Here is a 15,058-nt window from a genome sequence, read left to right on the forward strand (position 1 = left end):
TTGTGATTGCCGAATCAGAGCCATTGGGAGATCCACGCACACCTCCTTTGAAAGAATCTGTGATACAAGTAAACATCAATTTCTCCGATCCCAAACGCTGCATGGGCATCGAGACCGAGCTACCAATTGCTCTAAAGGATGAACTTGTTCAATTCTTACAAAAGAACGCAACCACATTCGCCTGGTCGATAGACCATATGACCGGTATCGTTCCTGGCATTACCAGCCACAAACTCAACGTCGATCCAACTTACAAACCCGTTAAGCAAAAGCGTCGGTCTAAAGGTGCGGAATGAACAACTGCGGTAAATGACGAGGTACAAAAGCTACTTGATGCAGGGTCAATCACTGAAGTTCGCTATCTAGACTGGATGGGTAATCCGGTACGTGGAGAGTGTGCGTCGACTTCACAGACCTCAACAAAGCTTGTCCGAAAGACAGCTTTCCCCTTCCGTGCATTGATCAGCTCGTCGAAGCCACAACCAGAAACGAATTGTTAAATTTCAAGGATGCGTTCTCAGGCTACAACAAAATAATGATGCACAAGGATGACCGTGAGAAGACTGTGTTTATTACTGAACAAGGCACTTTCTGCTACAGAGTCATGCCCTTTGGATTAAATAACGCGGGAGCAACGTATCAGCGACTAGTAAACCAGATGTTCGCAAGTCAACTTGGGAAGACAAGGGAAGTATACATTGATGATATGCTCGTCAAGTTAGCTCAGGCCACTGATCATGTCGCACACCTGAAGCAGTGCTTCGAGATTCTCAACAAGTATAGCATGAAACTGAACACGGCGAAGTGCATGTTTGGCGTAACTTCCGGCGAGTTCTTGGGATACCTCGTTACGAAGCGCGAAATAGAAGCGAATCCAAAGCAGATCTCGGCAATCATCAACCTTCCGTCTCCAAAAAATACCCGCAAGGTACAACATCTTACAGGGCGCATTGCCGCATTGAACCGCTTCATATCTCGCTCAAGAGACAAGTGCTTGCCGTTTTACAAGCTCCTTCGTGGAAATAAACGTTTCGAGTGGGACGAGAAGTGCGAACTAGCATTCAAACAACTGAAGGATTACCTATCATCTCCGCCAGTCCTAGCCAAACCCGAGCAAGGATAAACTTTGTATCTTTACATCGCCATCTCTGGTTCAGCTGTAAGTAGTGTGCTCATCAGAGAAGATCGTGGGGAGCAACATCCTATCTTTTATGTGAGCAAAACTCTCGACGGCGCAGAAGCTCGCATACGCGGTCTTTATTTCAGCTTGAAAGGTTTGCCCCTACTTCCAATCTCTCACGGTCGAAGTCTTGACAAATCAACCTTTGCGGACGATTCTGCACAGCCCTAGCCAGTCAGGTCGCTTAGCAAAATGGGCCGAGGAATTGAGCGAGTACGACATAGAGTACAAGAACCGCACCTGCGCTAAGTCACAAGTTCTCACAGATTTTCTCGTTGAACTCTCTCCTGAAAAATAAAAGTTTCGCAACGAAACATTCTAGAGCAATCTATAGACTCTTATTCTGACGCCCTGGCCAGGCGTACAGCTCTAAAACGCCTCCGCATGGGTGCAGTGGTGAAATAATCCACGTCCTTACTTCGGTAGGACATTTTAAGCCGAGCGCAGACTCGCAGAACTAGCAGGAATCAGAGTGAATAAGTTGATACCTCGACTCGCACACCCGCAATTCCCACAAGACCCGCAGGGTAAGCCGGTCACGCGTACCGCACCTAAAATAGTACGACAATTTCGTCTTGTCTACTCGAGACGTTTTGGGGAACAACATATCCAGGGTAAGCTAGGAGACGCCCTGCTCTGCAAAATATGCCCTCCAAACAACGAAAACGTCACATCTCTATTCTACGCAATAATCAATCTTTGCGCGACCAAAAGCATAAAATTCAAAAGCAGCTTCATCATAATGAAGGAAACAAAAGTCGGCAATAATCAAGTTTGAAGAGCAAAAGCAAACAAGTTTGCAACACCGAAACAAAAAGTACAAAATGCAATCAGCAATCAAATCCACAATGACAAAAGAAAAAAATCCAAAAGCAAGAACAACAAGTAATAATACGAGGACATATCACTTTATTGCGTTATCACCAGCTCCCCCATCAGCGGCCTCCGGAAATGGCTCCAGATCAGCGTCAGGAAGCGGTGGCATCACAACCCCATCAACCTTCGCTTGAAACTCTACCTGGCTAGCTGTGAGATGCTCCATCCTACTCTCAGGAATTGTGGTTTCCCTGTCAATCAACTTCTGAAGACATTGCCTAGTCCCGGTCACTTCGCTCGATACGCTCCCGGTGCATCCCAATCTCGACAGCAGCCTTTGCGCGCTCCTCCTCCCCGCGCTCATCCCGCGCTTTCTTGAGTTGCGCCGACTCGGAGTTAAGCTTCCATTGTGACTCCTTAAGAGAAGCGCCTCACCTTCCTTGCTCGATTTCTCGACCTGAACCAACGCCTCCCGGACAAGCGCGGTCTCCCTTCTAGCCACATGCACCTTATCTTCATACTCATCTGTAAGATGGTTCGTCCAACTTATTGCCTAAAACATCAAGGAAGACAGTTAAGTTACACCTAAGCGAAATACAAATTAATGCCACTGAAGGAGTAGACTATAACCTGAATCTGCTGACAAACGCAATCCTCATACGCAAACGGACAAGCCAAATCACTAGAAGCCGGAAGAGGGATAAAGTCCCCATGAATCTTGCTTGCAAGGTCTACGCATGCCCGACAATCGCTGCAAAACGCCTGATCCTTCACATCATAACGAAACGAAAACGAGTGATCAACGCCCTCCCGGCCATTCCCCGCATGATTGGAATGCCTAGAGCTTCCTCCAGCCTCGCTCCAAGGACTCGAGCGCGACGATCTCTTCCGAGAACGATTGCCACCTCCAGTTGCTGGAGCACTCCCACAGGATGTCGAGGAAGGCTTCTTCACTGCACGAGCCGAAGCAATCTCGGCAGAACGAGTCCTACGACTGGGTTCACCCTCGGGAATGGTCACCTCGCCATCCTCATGCTCTACCATAACGATCTTCGCGCCGACCTCGGCATTAGGTGCAACAACCTTGGTTGCGACGGATGGCATCGGACAGTCTCCCATTTGCAAACCAATCTGCGAACCTGCAGGACAAGCATAAAAATAAGATACGAGAACATAGAAGCATCGAGACACAAGCAAGCAACAGTTACAAACTTACATGTCTCGAAGTGTGAAAGGACGTAAGGCCACATCAAATTCCCACCGTGAAGAAAATCAGAAGCTTTGTCAACAGTCTTGAAGTCACACGCAGCGGAAGGTGGGGGATTACCTGCGAATATAAAACAAATATGGTCAGCAAAGAGAGTTAAAAATGAAAATAACACAAACCCAACCCAGTAATGACTACCGGGAGTCAAATTCCAAGCGGGGGGACAAGTTGTGTCCAGGTCTACAATCGAAATCTCGTTTATTTCCACGAAGAAAAACCGTTTCTGCTAAACGTGAATGTTACTCTTCTGGCCGCAAGTGATCGTGAGACCTCGCATGCAGCAAGCACTGCATAGTCTCGTATGGTCAAGCATGGGTTGCGTAACAAGCTCGAAGAGGTCACAGTTGATCGGGATTCCCTTCCTGGCGCTGATTATCATGAGTCCCACCGCATTACGGATGGGGGAGATCGACAGCTACGAGAATGCAATTTTCCAACGCGAGCAGTAACTCGTCAAGAATTCTGGAATCGGGAACCACATGCCACATTCAGTAAAAAAGTCCTCGTAGACGCAGAGGTGACCTTCTGGGCAGTCCCACGGACGTTCGTTGACACTCGGCAACGCAAGCTGCAGGTTGTGTGGCATCCCATAGAGATCAAACATGCGGGCTAAAGAGACATCATTACTCAGGGTTCTTCCATCGTCACGGAGGAGATGTTCTCTGCCTCCTGTATGATCTCTGCGATGTCTCGGAACCCCATTACCCACAGCTAAGCCAGCGACCAAAGATCTGGGAGCGTGCTCCGAGCCAGTACGTACTTCGTATGCGAGAACCAGGAGGAAGGGGAATCAGACTAAGGGTCTGGTTATCCGAAGGGAACATTACGTCGAGCTCCCGAACGTCTTCTTCCGTCAACTCCGCCAGATCTGTCACGACACCTCTTCCTTCAGACGGGTCCCACCAGGAAGGACAGCCCGTTCCGGTTTCGTCCAGGCTTCTCTCAAGCAAGCGATAATGATCATCCCCAAGATCTTCCGAAGCATCACTGAAGACGCCATCTCCCAAAGCCATGGCGTGAGGCCTGGAAAAACCAACCAAGAAACCGGTCAGTATGGGACTAAAGACATCTAGAAAGCGCCATAACATCCAGATAGAACGATCACACCCAAATGAACCGCGTACCACGTACTACGCGCAGTGTACTGCGTACCACGTATTGCATACCACGTACTGCGTACCACGTCCTGCGTACTGCATACTGCGCCCTGCGTACGGCGTACCGCGTACTACGTACTGCGCCCTACGTACTGCGTACAGCGTACCGCGCACTGCGCTCCAAGTACTGTGTACTGCATACTGCGTACTGCACACCATGTATTGCGACCTGCGTACGGCGTACCGCGTACTACGTACTACGCCCTGAGTACTACGTACAGCGTACCGCCTACTGCACCCCGCGTACCGCATGCTGCGTACTGCACGCCGCACATAGTCCCGTGTCTTGTGTACTGCATCCCGCGAACTCTCTCACGTACTGCGAACTGCTTTCTTTCGCGAACATGCCATCTCACCACCTTTGGCAGCACCTCGCTACCAAAACTATGCAATCGACCAAGAAACAACAACACAAGCAATCTCGCCAAGGTCCCGCGCCCTCAAACTCAAGGGTGACAATTCTCAACAGTTTGGTCCACCACAACATCGTTCCGCAGGACTCGCGATGGTATCTCGCAAACACGTCCTTATTACAGGACCTGCGCGCCGGTAGAGCTCGATATCGCACACGATCTCGCCACTAGAAACTCGAGCCCGCCACGACATTACCGCGCCATCGCTCCGCCCCTTTTCTCCATCGAAATCTGCTACTCGCCATCATCTCATCTCGCGAGGAAACCAGACCAGGACGCCAAATGGTCCCAATCTAGGTAGCCGGATCCAGCGGCGGCGAGCAGGTGTGGCGCGACCAAGACGCCTCACGGTCTTGGCCGGATCTGTCAGCGGCAAACAGGTGTGGCGCGCCCAAGACGCCTCACGGTCTTGGCTGGATCTGATGGCGTCGAGCTGGTGTGGCGCGACCAAGACGCCTCACGGTCTTTGTCAGCTCCGTAACGACGGCGAGCTCACAAGAGGGCGAGAATGACGGCGAGCTCACAAGAGGGCAAGAACAACGGCGAGCTCACCGATGGGCGAGAGATCTTCGGTGAGGATAGGCGGCGGCCGAGATCAGAAACTCCACGGCGGCACAAGTGAGATCTTCGATCCATGGTCTTACAAACCAAAACAATAAAAAAAAAAGAGATAAGGAAGGAAGAACGAGAAGTTTACCTTTTGGAGAAGATGGTAGAGAGTTAGAAGTAAAAGAATAGTCAAGGGGACATATATATATGGTGGGGACCAGCGCGTTGACCGAGGTAAAAAGGAAAACCCTAGTTTTGGAGCTATCTCAACTTCCCGCGTCTCGGGAAGCATGCAGAACACGCAATACTCTCGTTTTAAACCCGGGAGACCTAGAAAGACGTGCACAATGCACTATTCATCCCGAAAACCTCCCGGATGTCTCGAAAAGCGTGCATAATGCACTGGTCATTTTTCCATACGGGAGAGCTAGCTAACACTTTCCCATGCTCGAGCACCCAGAGGATTAGGCAAATTTATATTTCCCTCAACTTTCCTAATTTGGCGCTAAATGCACTTAAGGAGTTCACACTGCAACAGGTCATTTTCTGTTCGTTTATCCACACATTTGAGACCCTCCAGCTGAAGAAGAGACACACTAGAAGCCCTTGGTTCACATCCAAGTATAGAGGAGATCTTACTTTCCATCTTTGGCCAAGACTACATTTCTCTTTTGATCTCCAACGGCTAGGAAAATCAATGCACGTGATTATCATTTATTTTCTCCTATTAGAAGACCATAATGAGCTCACCACCCATCACCAACGGCCATATTCATTGTTGCACACAAAATCTCTCATTTATGTTGATTTTTAAGTTTCCTTTTTTTACACTTTAGACCGTTTGTATTGAGCGTTATATAAGTTCTTCCATCATCATTGTATTATGCACCTTTCAATCATCTAAGAAATATACAAGTTTTTTTTGTTTTATTCAAAGAGTGTCTTTGTTTAAGAAAGTTTGTCTTTAAGTTTCATTTGAGAGATTCATTTGAATTCTTGAGAATAAAGGATTTGAATTGTTTGTGTGATTCAAACAAGTCTATTTCTCCACCGATTGAGAGAGTCAATCAAAGCAACACCACCACCTTTACCGTCGTATCTATCTTCCGCCAACGCTTATTGATCAGTTCTTGATAACCGTTTGTTTATAAGATTGCGGAGTGATTCTGGATCCTATATCAATTAGTTAAAAAAATCAAACATTTAGCCAAACATTTCAATTTAAAATATATTTTAATCCTTTTTATAATATATTAATTATTAAAATATATAAATATTAGATTTAAAACGTTTTTAAAACTTTAAGTTATTCACATATTAAAAAAATTGATTACTATATATCACATATTTAAAAATTCAAAAATTAAATTAACCACAATAATCATTATTATAGAGGATTGACTTGAGGTTTCCAGCCTAGAGTAATTGTGGCGATGAATGAGCGTTTGTGCAAAGTTGGCTCTAAAGAAGAGGTGAAAGAGGCTGTCTTTGCCATCAAACCATCAAGTGCTCCTGAAGAAAATGGGTTCACTGGCTTTTTATTTCAAAAATACTGGGGGATTATAGGAAATCAAGTCACTCAAGAGGTTCAATCTTTCTTTCTTACTGGTATCTTACCAGTTGAATGGAGTTACACCCAGCTTTTTCTGCTGCCAAAAAAAGAGAACCCAGAGCATATGACAGACCTGAGACCTATCAGTCTCTGTTCAGTACTCTACAATTATATCCAAAATCCTCATAAGACGGCTCAAACCTTTGTTGCAAGAGATAGTTTCTCCTAATCAATCTACATTTGTCCCGGAGAGGCTCATTTCTGACAATATCTTGATAGCACATGAATTGGTACATGCTTTGAGAACAGATAAAACCATATCAAAGGAGTTTTTGGCTATCAAATATGATATGTCTAAAGCGTTTGACATAGTAGAATGGAAATATCTGGAAACTTTGCTTCGAGCTTTAGGTTTTGGTCATCAGTGGATCATGGGATGTGTGACCATTGTCACCTTCACAGTACAGATCAATGATCAACCTTTCGGCATAATCATCCCAGAACGAGGTTTGAGGCAAGGAGACCCCTTATCGGCCTTTCTCTTTGTCTTATGTACAGAAGGATTGACACATCTTATGAACAAGGCATAAGCTCAGGGTCTTATCAATGGTATCCAGTTCTCGTAGGATGGTCCCTCGGTTCATCACTTGCTGTTCGCGGACGACAATTTATTCCTTTGTAAGGCGGATTCTGCTCAGTGTAGTGCTTTAAAGAATATTTTAAAAGTTTATGGTGATGCATCAGGTCAGCGAGTGAATGTTTTCAAATCTTCGATCACCTTTGGAGATAAGGTTGAGGTTGCTAAGAAACTGGCATTACGAGAACTTTTAGGAATCTTTGCTGAAGGAGGAGCTGGAACCTATCTAGGCCTTCCTGAGTGTTTTAGTGGTTCGAAAATTCAGCTCTTGGACTACATAAAAGCAAAGCTAAAAACCAGATTCTCAGGTTGGTTTGCTAGATCCTTGTCGCTTGGTGGTAAAGAGATCTTGCTCAAGGCAGTTGCAATGGCGACACCGGTTTACGCAATATCATGTTTCAAACTGCCAAAGACTACTTTGACCAATCTCACAAGTGCAATGTCAGATTTCTGGTGGATGCAGTTGAACATAGGAAAAAAATTCATTGGGTGAGCTGGGAGAAGATGTATTTGGGATTCAGAGATCTGGAAACTTTCAACCAAGCCTTGTTAGCTAAACAAGCTTGGAGAATCCTCCAAGAACCCAATTCCCTCTTTGCTAGAGTTTTAAAAAGCAGATATTGTGTCAATACTGAGTTTCTAGAAGCGGGTTGTGGGGATAGACCATCCTTTGGATGGCGAAGCATATTACATGGTAGATACCTGCTGACAAAAGGCCTGAAGAAGAAAATCGGAAATGGGAAATCTGTTCAGGTATGGTGGGATCTGTGGATCTTTGATAATGGCTGGCGAGCTCCATACAGGAAAAATACTTTTTTTGATTAGGGCTTAAGCGTATCGGATCTGATCGACCATGACAAAAGAACTTGGAATAACGAGACCTTGGATTTCATTTTCTTACCCAATGATATAGAACGCATCAAAACGCAGAAACCGGTTATCAACAATGACTTTTGGTGTTGGGACCATACGAAGAGTGGAGAGTACACAGTCAAATCAGGTAACTGGATAGCTAACTCTTTAAAGAATTCATAACTTGTGGAGGAAGCTCAAATGCAACCATCACTCAATGACATCAAAAACAAGGTCTGGTCGACTCAAACAGTTCCTAAAATAAAGCCTTCCTTTGGAGAGTTGTTAGTGATGCTTTACCAGTGACCGATCTGATATGGAAAAGAGGAATCAAGCTTGACTCTAGATGTCAGATTTGTGGAGTGGAGGGAGAGTCAATCAACCATGTGTTGTTTACATGCACACTAGCGAGGCAGGTATGGGCTCTATCTAATTTCCCTACACCTCCCAATGGGTTTGATGAGCTCTCAGTGCATTCCAATTTCCACTACTTGAATACAATAGCAAAGATCTCGTCTATTGCTATTGAGATTAGAAGGTTATTCCCATGGATTGTCTGGAGATTGTGAAAGAACCGAAATTCCTTCTTTTTTGAAGCAAAAATGTTTGATCCTCTAGACACAGTTCTAAAGAGTAGAGAGGATGCAGAACAATGGAGTTTGTCTCAACAAGTAGACTTGGAATGTGAAATAGAGGTAGAAACCGAGGAAATATGGGATGTGACAAAATGGAAACCACCACCGGCTGGTTGGTTAAAGTGCAACATAGGCACGTCAAGAGTAAAAAAGAAATCGGTTTCAGGTGCAGCTTGGGTTCTTAGGGATGAAAGAGGTTCAGTTCTGCTACACAACAGAAAATCTTTGGCTAACTCTTTCAACAAAGAGGATCCAGATTTTCAGAGTTTCTTGTGGGCTGCTCAAAGCATGTATAGCCACAAAGTCTCAAAAATAATATTCGCTTCTGAATCACCGATATTGACTGGTGCGATAAACAGACCAAAAGCTTAGCCAATTTTATGCTCATCAACAATCAGAAATGCTTCTGCAACTAACTAGAATACAAGAATGGAGTGTCCAATTAGAGAAACCAGAATAATATCGAGGTGCCTCTCTCATAGCTCAAAGTGTTCCTGATTTTGCGTTTTTGCAATCTTATGTATCCATGGGATCACCCAGGTGGTTACATGAACTCTTTGAATATGAGAGATTCTTTCCCTCTCTTTAGGACCAGGTTTCTTTCTCCCTTAATGGCTAACTTGTTAGAGCCTATTTTTTGGAAGGTTTAGCTGATTTTGTTTAAATCACTTTTCCTTAGTAGCTTCTGATTAGAATACAAAGCTACACTATGTAATCCTTTCTTATATGAATGGAAAAATCAGATGAAAAAAAAAAAAAAGAGGATTGACTTATTAAATAGTATTGGTATAATATTTCACGGGTGAAACATGTTCGAAATAAATGAAACTTTAAACAAATAAAACATTAGTTAGATATATATTGTTTTTACGCAAATGAATTTTAATTTTTACTCATAACTCTAATTTTATTTGTATAGATCTATCTCACACAGAGTGAAGGTTGTTACCTAGTATAGTATTATAATCATAAGATTTTGATTGATCTGATTAGATTTTATTCTTTATATTTTTAATTTTTAATTAAAGGTTTTGTTTTTAATTTTTTATTTTAATGGATTTCTCACTTTTTTTAGTTTGAAATAAAATATAATACTTATTGTAATTAAATTTTAGAATCAATAATGAAGTTTAAATCCTCATCCAAAAACCAAAATCTAAAATGATTATATTCTTCCTTTTATGCTTTAAGATAAGATGACACCTGTCTAGCTTTTTTAATTTACAAAATTTTGATTTATTGCAGAATGAATTTATAGTTATAGAATATATAGTGTTAGAAGTTTATATTTAATAATGTATATTAAAAATTATTTTAGTTTTAGATTAGACTTTTAATTTATCTTTTTACTTTAGTTGATTTCTCACTTATTCTTTTTTTTAACTCTTAAAGCTTTATTAATAATGTTGAAGCTGTTCACAATGTGATGTAGATAGTAAGAAGTATAGTACATAGTGATAATAGTAAAGAGAAATGTTTTCTGAAGATCCTTTCTTTGCCAAAATATTTAAATCCATACTGTCCAAATTTGTTATTCCAAGAACCCCTAGAGCTCTGTTTTCTTTTCTCTCATCCACCGTATGACCAAACTGAACAAAGAATTTTGCAAAATTAATAAAATAAGACATATTCATACTGCCATAAATTATATATTCTTATTTTATTATATGTCATGAAAATATGTTTATGTATGTCGATTTGGTATAACTGATTATTATCTTATTGATTTGGTGAATATATCCAGATTTTTTTTATCTTATTCTGTATATTTTTTATATATTTTACCTCGTTCAATTTGTTAATATTATAAAAAGAATAAGAGATTTTTTTAGATGATTAGGTATAAGAAAATAATTAATTTAAAGGCTCGAGGATGATAAAATTGATAATTTGAACAACCAAAAAATCCATGATATGTGGAGATAATCTACAAGTTCAAAAATAACATATTAGAAAAAGAAAAAAAAATAAGTACCAGTTGACAATTATATTATATTTTTATATTTGTTACATTATTTTTCTCATTAGATTTTTTTTTTCACAAAATAGAATTTTATTTCACTTTAAGAAGAATCAATACAAATGTTTTGCTGAAGCCATTCCGGTAATGATACAGAATCAGAGTAGAAATTATTGTCTCGACAACCATATTTTGGTAAGTTATGAGCAACAGTATTACATTCTCTTTTTGAAAACAGGAACAATGTTGAGGTAAATTTTGATACCCAAAAATGGATATCATTGCGAAAGTTTGTTAAGGATCTGTTAATTTGGACACCATTTAAAATTTTAATGAGATTCTCGCACTCCCCTTCGAAAATAATATTTGTGTAACCTCTGATCCATGAATGATGTAATCCAACAAGTAGTGCTTTTGTCTCCACTTCAAGGGGGGAATCAGTATGTCCTAGAACAGTAGAGCCCCAGCAGAGAGGTAAACCGAGGTTGTTGCAAATTATCCATCTTCCTATAGTTTGCGAAGTATTCCAATCAAAAGCTGCGTCAAAGTTACATTTTACCATCGGGGTTGGTGGCGCTGTCCATTGATGGACCTGGTGAGAAAATGTTTGGGTGTTTAGTCGATTCTCTTTTATATCAATCCATTCTTGTGTTTCAGCTTCAGCAAGTAAAACCGTTTTTGTTGCACTTTCCCTGTAATTGTTGAAAACATTGTTGTTTCTGGCCTTCCAATTCCTCCATAATAACCATAGTGGCAATAGGGCAGTCTCACGAGGGATATCCTTCCGTGTTGAATAATCTATTATGTTTAAGAGATTTTCCTCTGTATCATCAGACAAGCGATTAACATTGAGAGCAGGAGTGTTAGAAAAACGCCAGGCCAAACTAGCAAATGGGCATGTAAACAGAGCATGGTTTATGGTTTCATCTTGTTGTCTGCATCGGGAACATGTTGAATCTATTTTCATGCCTCTAGACCGAAGTCTTGTGGTTGTAGGTAGAGCGAGGGAGATGGTACGCCAGATAAAGTTTTTGATTTTTGGCATTAGATTTAATCATTTTTGAGTTCGACAGAGCCATGTGGAATAGAATGAGGAAGGTGTGGATCAGAGGGATCATGTGTGAGCAGCCAATAGCCTGATCTTACTGTATAGTCATCAGAAAAAGTATAGTTCCAGATCAATTAATCAAGACTTTCTTTCTTTCATAAATAAGTGTTTTTGATGAAGTCATGGTCCTTTGGTGTATTCAAAGATTCTAGTTTCTTGTGTTCCACGAGCGGTTGTGCTCTTGATTATTAATCAATTCCTGTATCAAGAAAGATCCTCCTGGTTGTATGGTGCAAAGTGGGCGTGGCTGTTGAGTGTTTACAACGTTATCTATTCCTGCACGAATCAGTTTTCCATCACCAACAATGAACCGTGACCCTTTTTTTTATGAGAGCTATCCCCATAAGAAGAGATGACCAACCATAGGATTGGGATCGTTTTGGAGTTACATCTAATAAGGATCCATCTGGATAGTATCTAGCCTTCGTCACTCGTGCAAATACGGAATCCGGAAATTGAATGAGGCGCCATGCCTGTTTTTCTAACAAGGCATCATTAAATTTTTCCAAGTCCCGGAAGCCCAGACCTCCTTCTCTCTTTGATAACTGTAGTTTATTCCAAGATATCCATGGAATCTTGCGATGATGAGAACTCTTTTCCCACCAAAAATTCATTAACAAAGATTCAAGTTCAGATGTAACTCCTTTAGGCAATTTGAAACAGGACATAGCGTAAACTGGCATGGATACAACTACAGATTTCAACATCACTTCTTTGCCAGCAGGGGAAAGTTTCTTAGAAGTCCAGTGTGAAGTTCTTTTTTTGACTCGGTCGATTATATATTCAAACATTTCATTATTTTTCGCCCAAATTGCTCTGGTAGACCAAGATATTTGCCTCCTCCTCCCTGGTTTGGGATCTTTAAAATGGTCTTTAGTCTTTCTTGAGTGGAACCAAACACATTTGAACTAAAGGTGATCATTGATTTATCAGTACTGATTTTTTGGCCTGAATAGTGTTCATAAACGTCAAAAACATCTCGTAGAGCTTGGCAATTCTTTCTATTCGCTTGACAGAAGAAGAGAGAGTCATCTGCGAACTGTAAATGAGTGATTCGGGGAACGCCATTACCAATCTTCACACCCTTGATGTCTCCATCCTGGGCATATGATGTTATAAGGTGGCTTAAAATGTCTGAGCAGAGGATAAAAAGATATGGGAAAGAGGGTTTCCTTGACGGATTCCCCTTTCTGGTTTAATGATTCCCTGAGGTGAGCCATTTATTAAGACTGAATAGGTAGTAGATCGAGCAGCAGACATGATCCAAATGATCCATCGATCACAAAAACCAAAGAGTTTGAGAGTAGTTTCTAGGAAGTTCCATTTGATTATGTCGTATGCCTTGCTAACATCAGTTTTCACGGCCATGTATGTTTGGGACACACATTTTCGGGATTTCAGAGCATGCATGACTTCATGTGCTATGATTACATTATCTTGAATGATTCTACCCGGAATAAACGCAGCTTGTGAATCAGATACTATACTATCAAGATGAGGTTTGAGTCGTTTAACAAGGCATTTAGAGATAATCTTGTATAAGACATTGCAAAGAGCAATTGGTCTATAGTCTGATAGGTATTCAAGAATATCTATCTTCGGAATCATACATATGTTAGTGTGGTTAATGCCTCTTGTCATGGTTGAAGTTTTGAAAAAGTCATGTACCTCATTAACCACATCTTGACCAACGATGGACCAACATCGTTTATAGAAACATGCAGTAAGCCCGTCTGGTCGTGGGGCTCGGTCATCCCCAATTAACCACACAGCCTCATAAATTTCTTGTTCACAAAAGTCTCTAGTTAGAGCAGAATTAATATCATCTATAATTGTTGCTTCAAAATCTGCGAAATCATTTGGAGTTACCGAATGTCCACTACTGGAAAACATTTTGGTGAAAAAATCTTGTGCATGATCACCAATTTCCTTATCGCTGTGAATAAGATGTCCTTTTTCAGTATAGATGGAATTTATTCTGTTCTTTGAGGATCTAGTCTTTGCACAAGCATGAAAGAAACTGGTGTTCTGGTCTCCTTCTTCAATAAATTGGTTTATGTTTTTTTTGTTTCCAGTGTCGTTCCTCATCGGAGTAGGCTTTGGTGAGAGCACTTTGAATTTTCGGTACTCGTTGTGTCTCTGTTTACAAGTTGCTTTCCATTGCAGAATTCAGCTGCGAATGCAGTGCTTTGATCCTTGTTTCTGCATTAAGCTGCGACTTATGTTTCAAAGCAGCCATACTCCTTCGACAGTTAGCTATCTGCGTGGTAATTGTTGTTGGTGAAGAAAAATTCTTCCCTTTCCACCCCTCCCGAACAGTTTGAAAAAAAGTTGGAATCTCACATAAGCGTTTATAAAAAACAAACGTCTGTTACGCGTTTCTTGCCTCATATTTAGTCGCAGAGATAATGATCTATGGTCTGAACCAGAGAAGTCCATGAATTCAACAAACGCATTTGGGAATGTTGCTGCACCAATGCTATTTATCATGCACCGGTCTATACAACTTCGAACTGTAAGTGTAGAACTGTAAGTGTATAACGTTCTCCAACCCATGTAAATTTATCTCCTCTTGAGTTAATATCATCCAAGTCACATTGTGAAATCATGTGTCTAAAATTTCGAAAGGACCATTCATCTCTCATAGGACCACCTCTTTTTTCTTGATTGGATATAATTTCATTAAAATCCCCAATGAGTATCCAAGGATCAATACGATGAGATGATAATTGTTCAAAGTAGTCCCATAAGATATAACGTTCACTTTGTCTTGGATGACCATAAACACAAGATAAGTAGACATTATTGTTTTTATAGGTTGCAGAAACGTTAATGAGTCACTCATCCTTTGAAATCAGGGATAAGGACACATTATTGTTCCACATAAGAGCTAAGCCACCGCTCCTTCCAAGGGGGGGGGGGAGGGGGGCTG

Source organism: Camelina sativa, chromosome 18 (assembly GCF_000633955.1).
Source record: "Camelina sativa cultivar DH55 chromosome 18, Cs, whole genome shotgun sequence".
Taxonomy (NCBI): domain Eukaryota; kingdom Viridiplantae; phylum Streptophyta; class Magnoliopsida; order Brassicales; family Brassicaceae; genus Camelina; species Camelina sativa.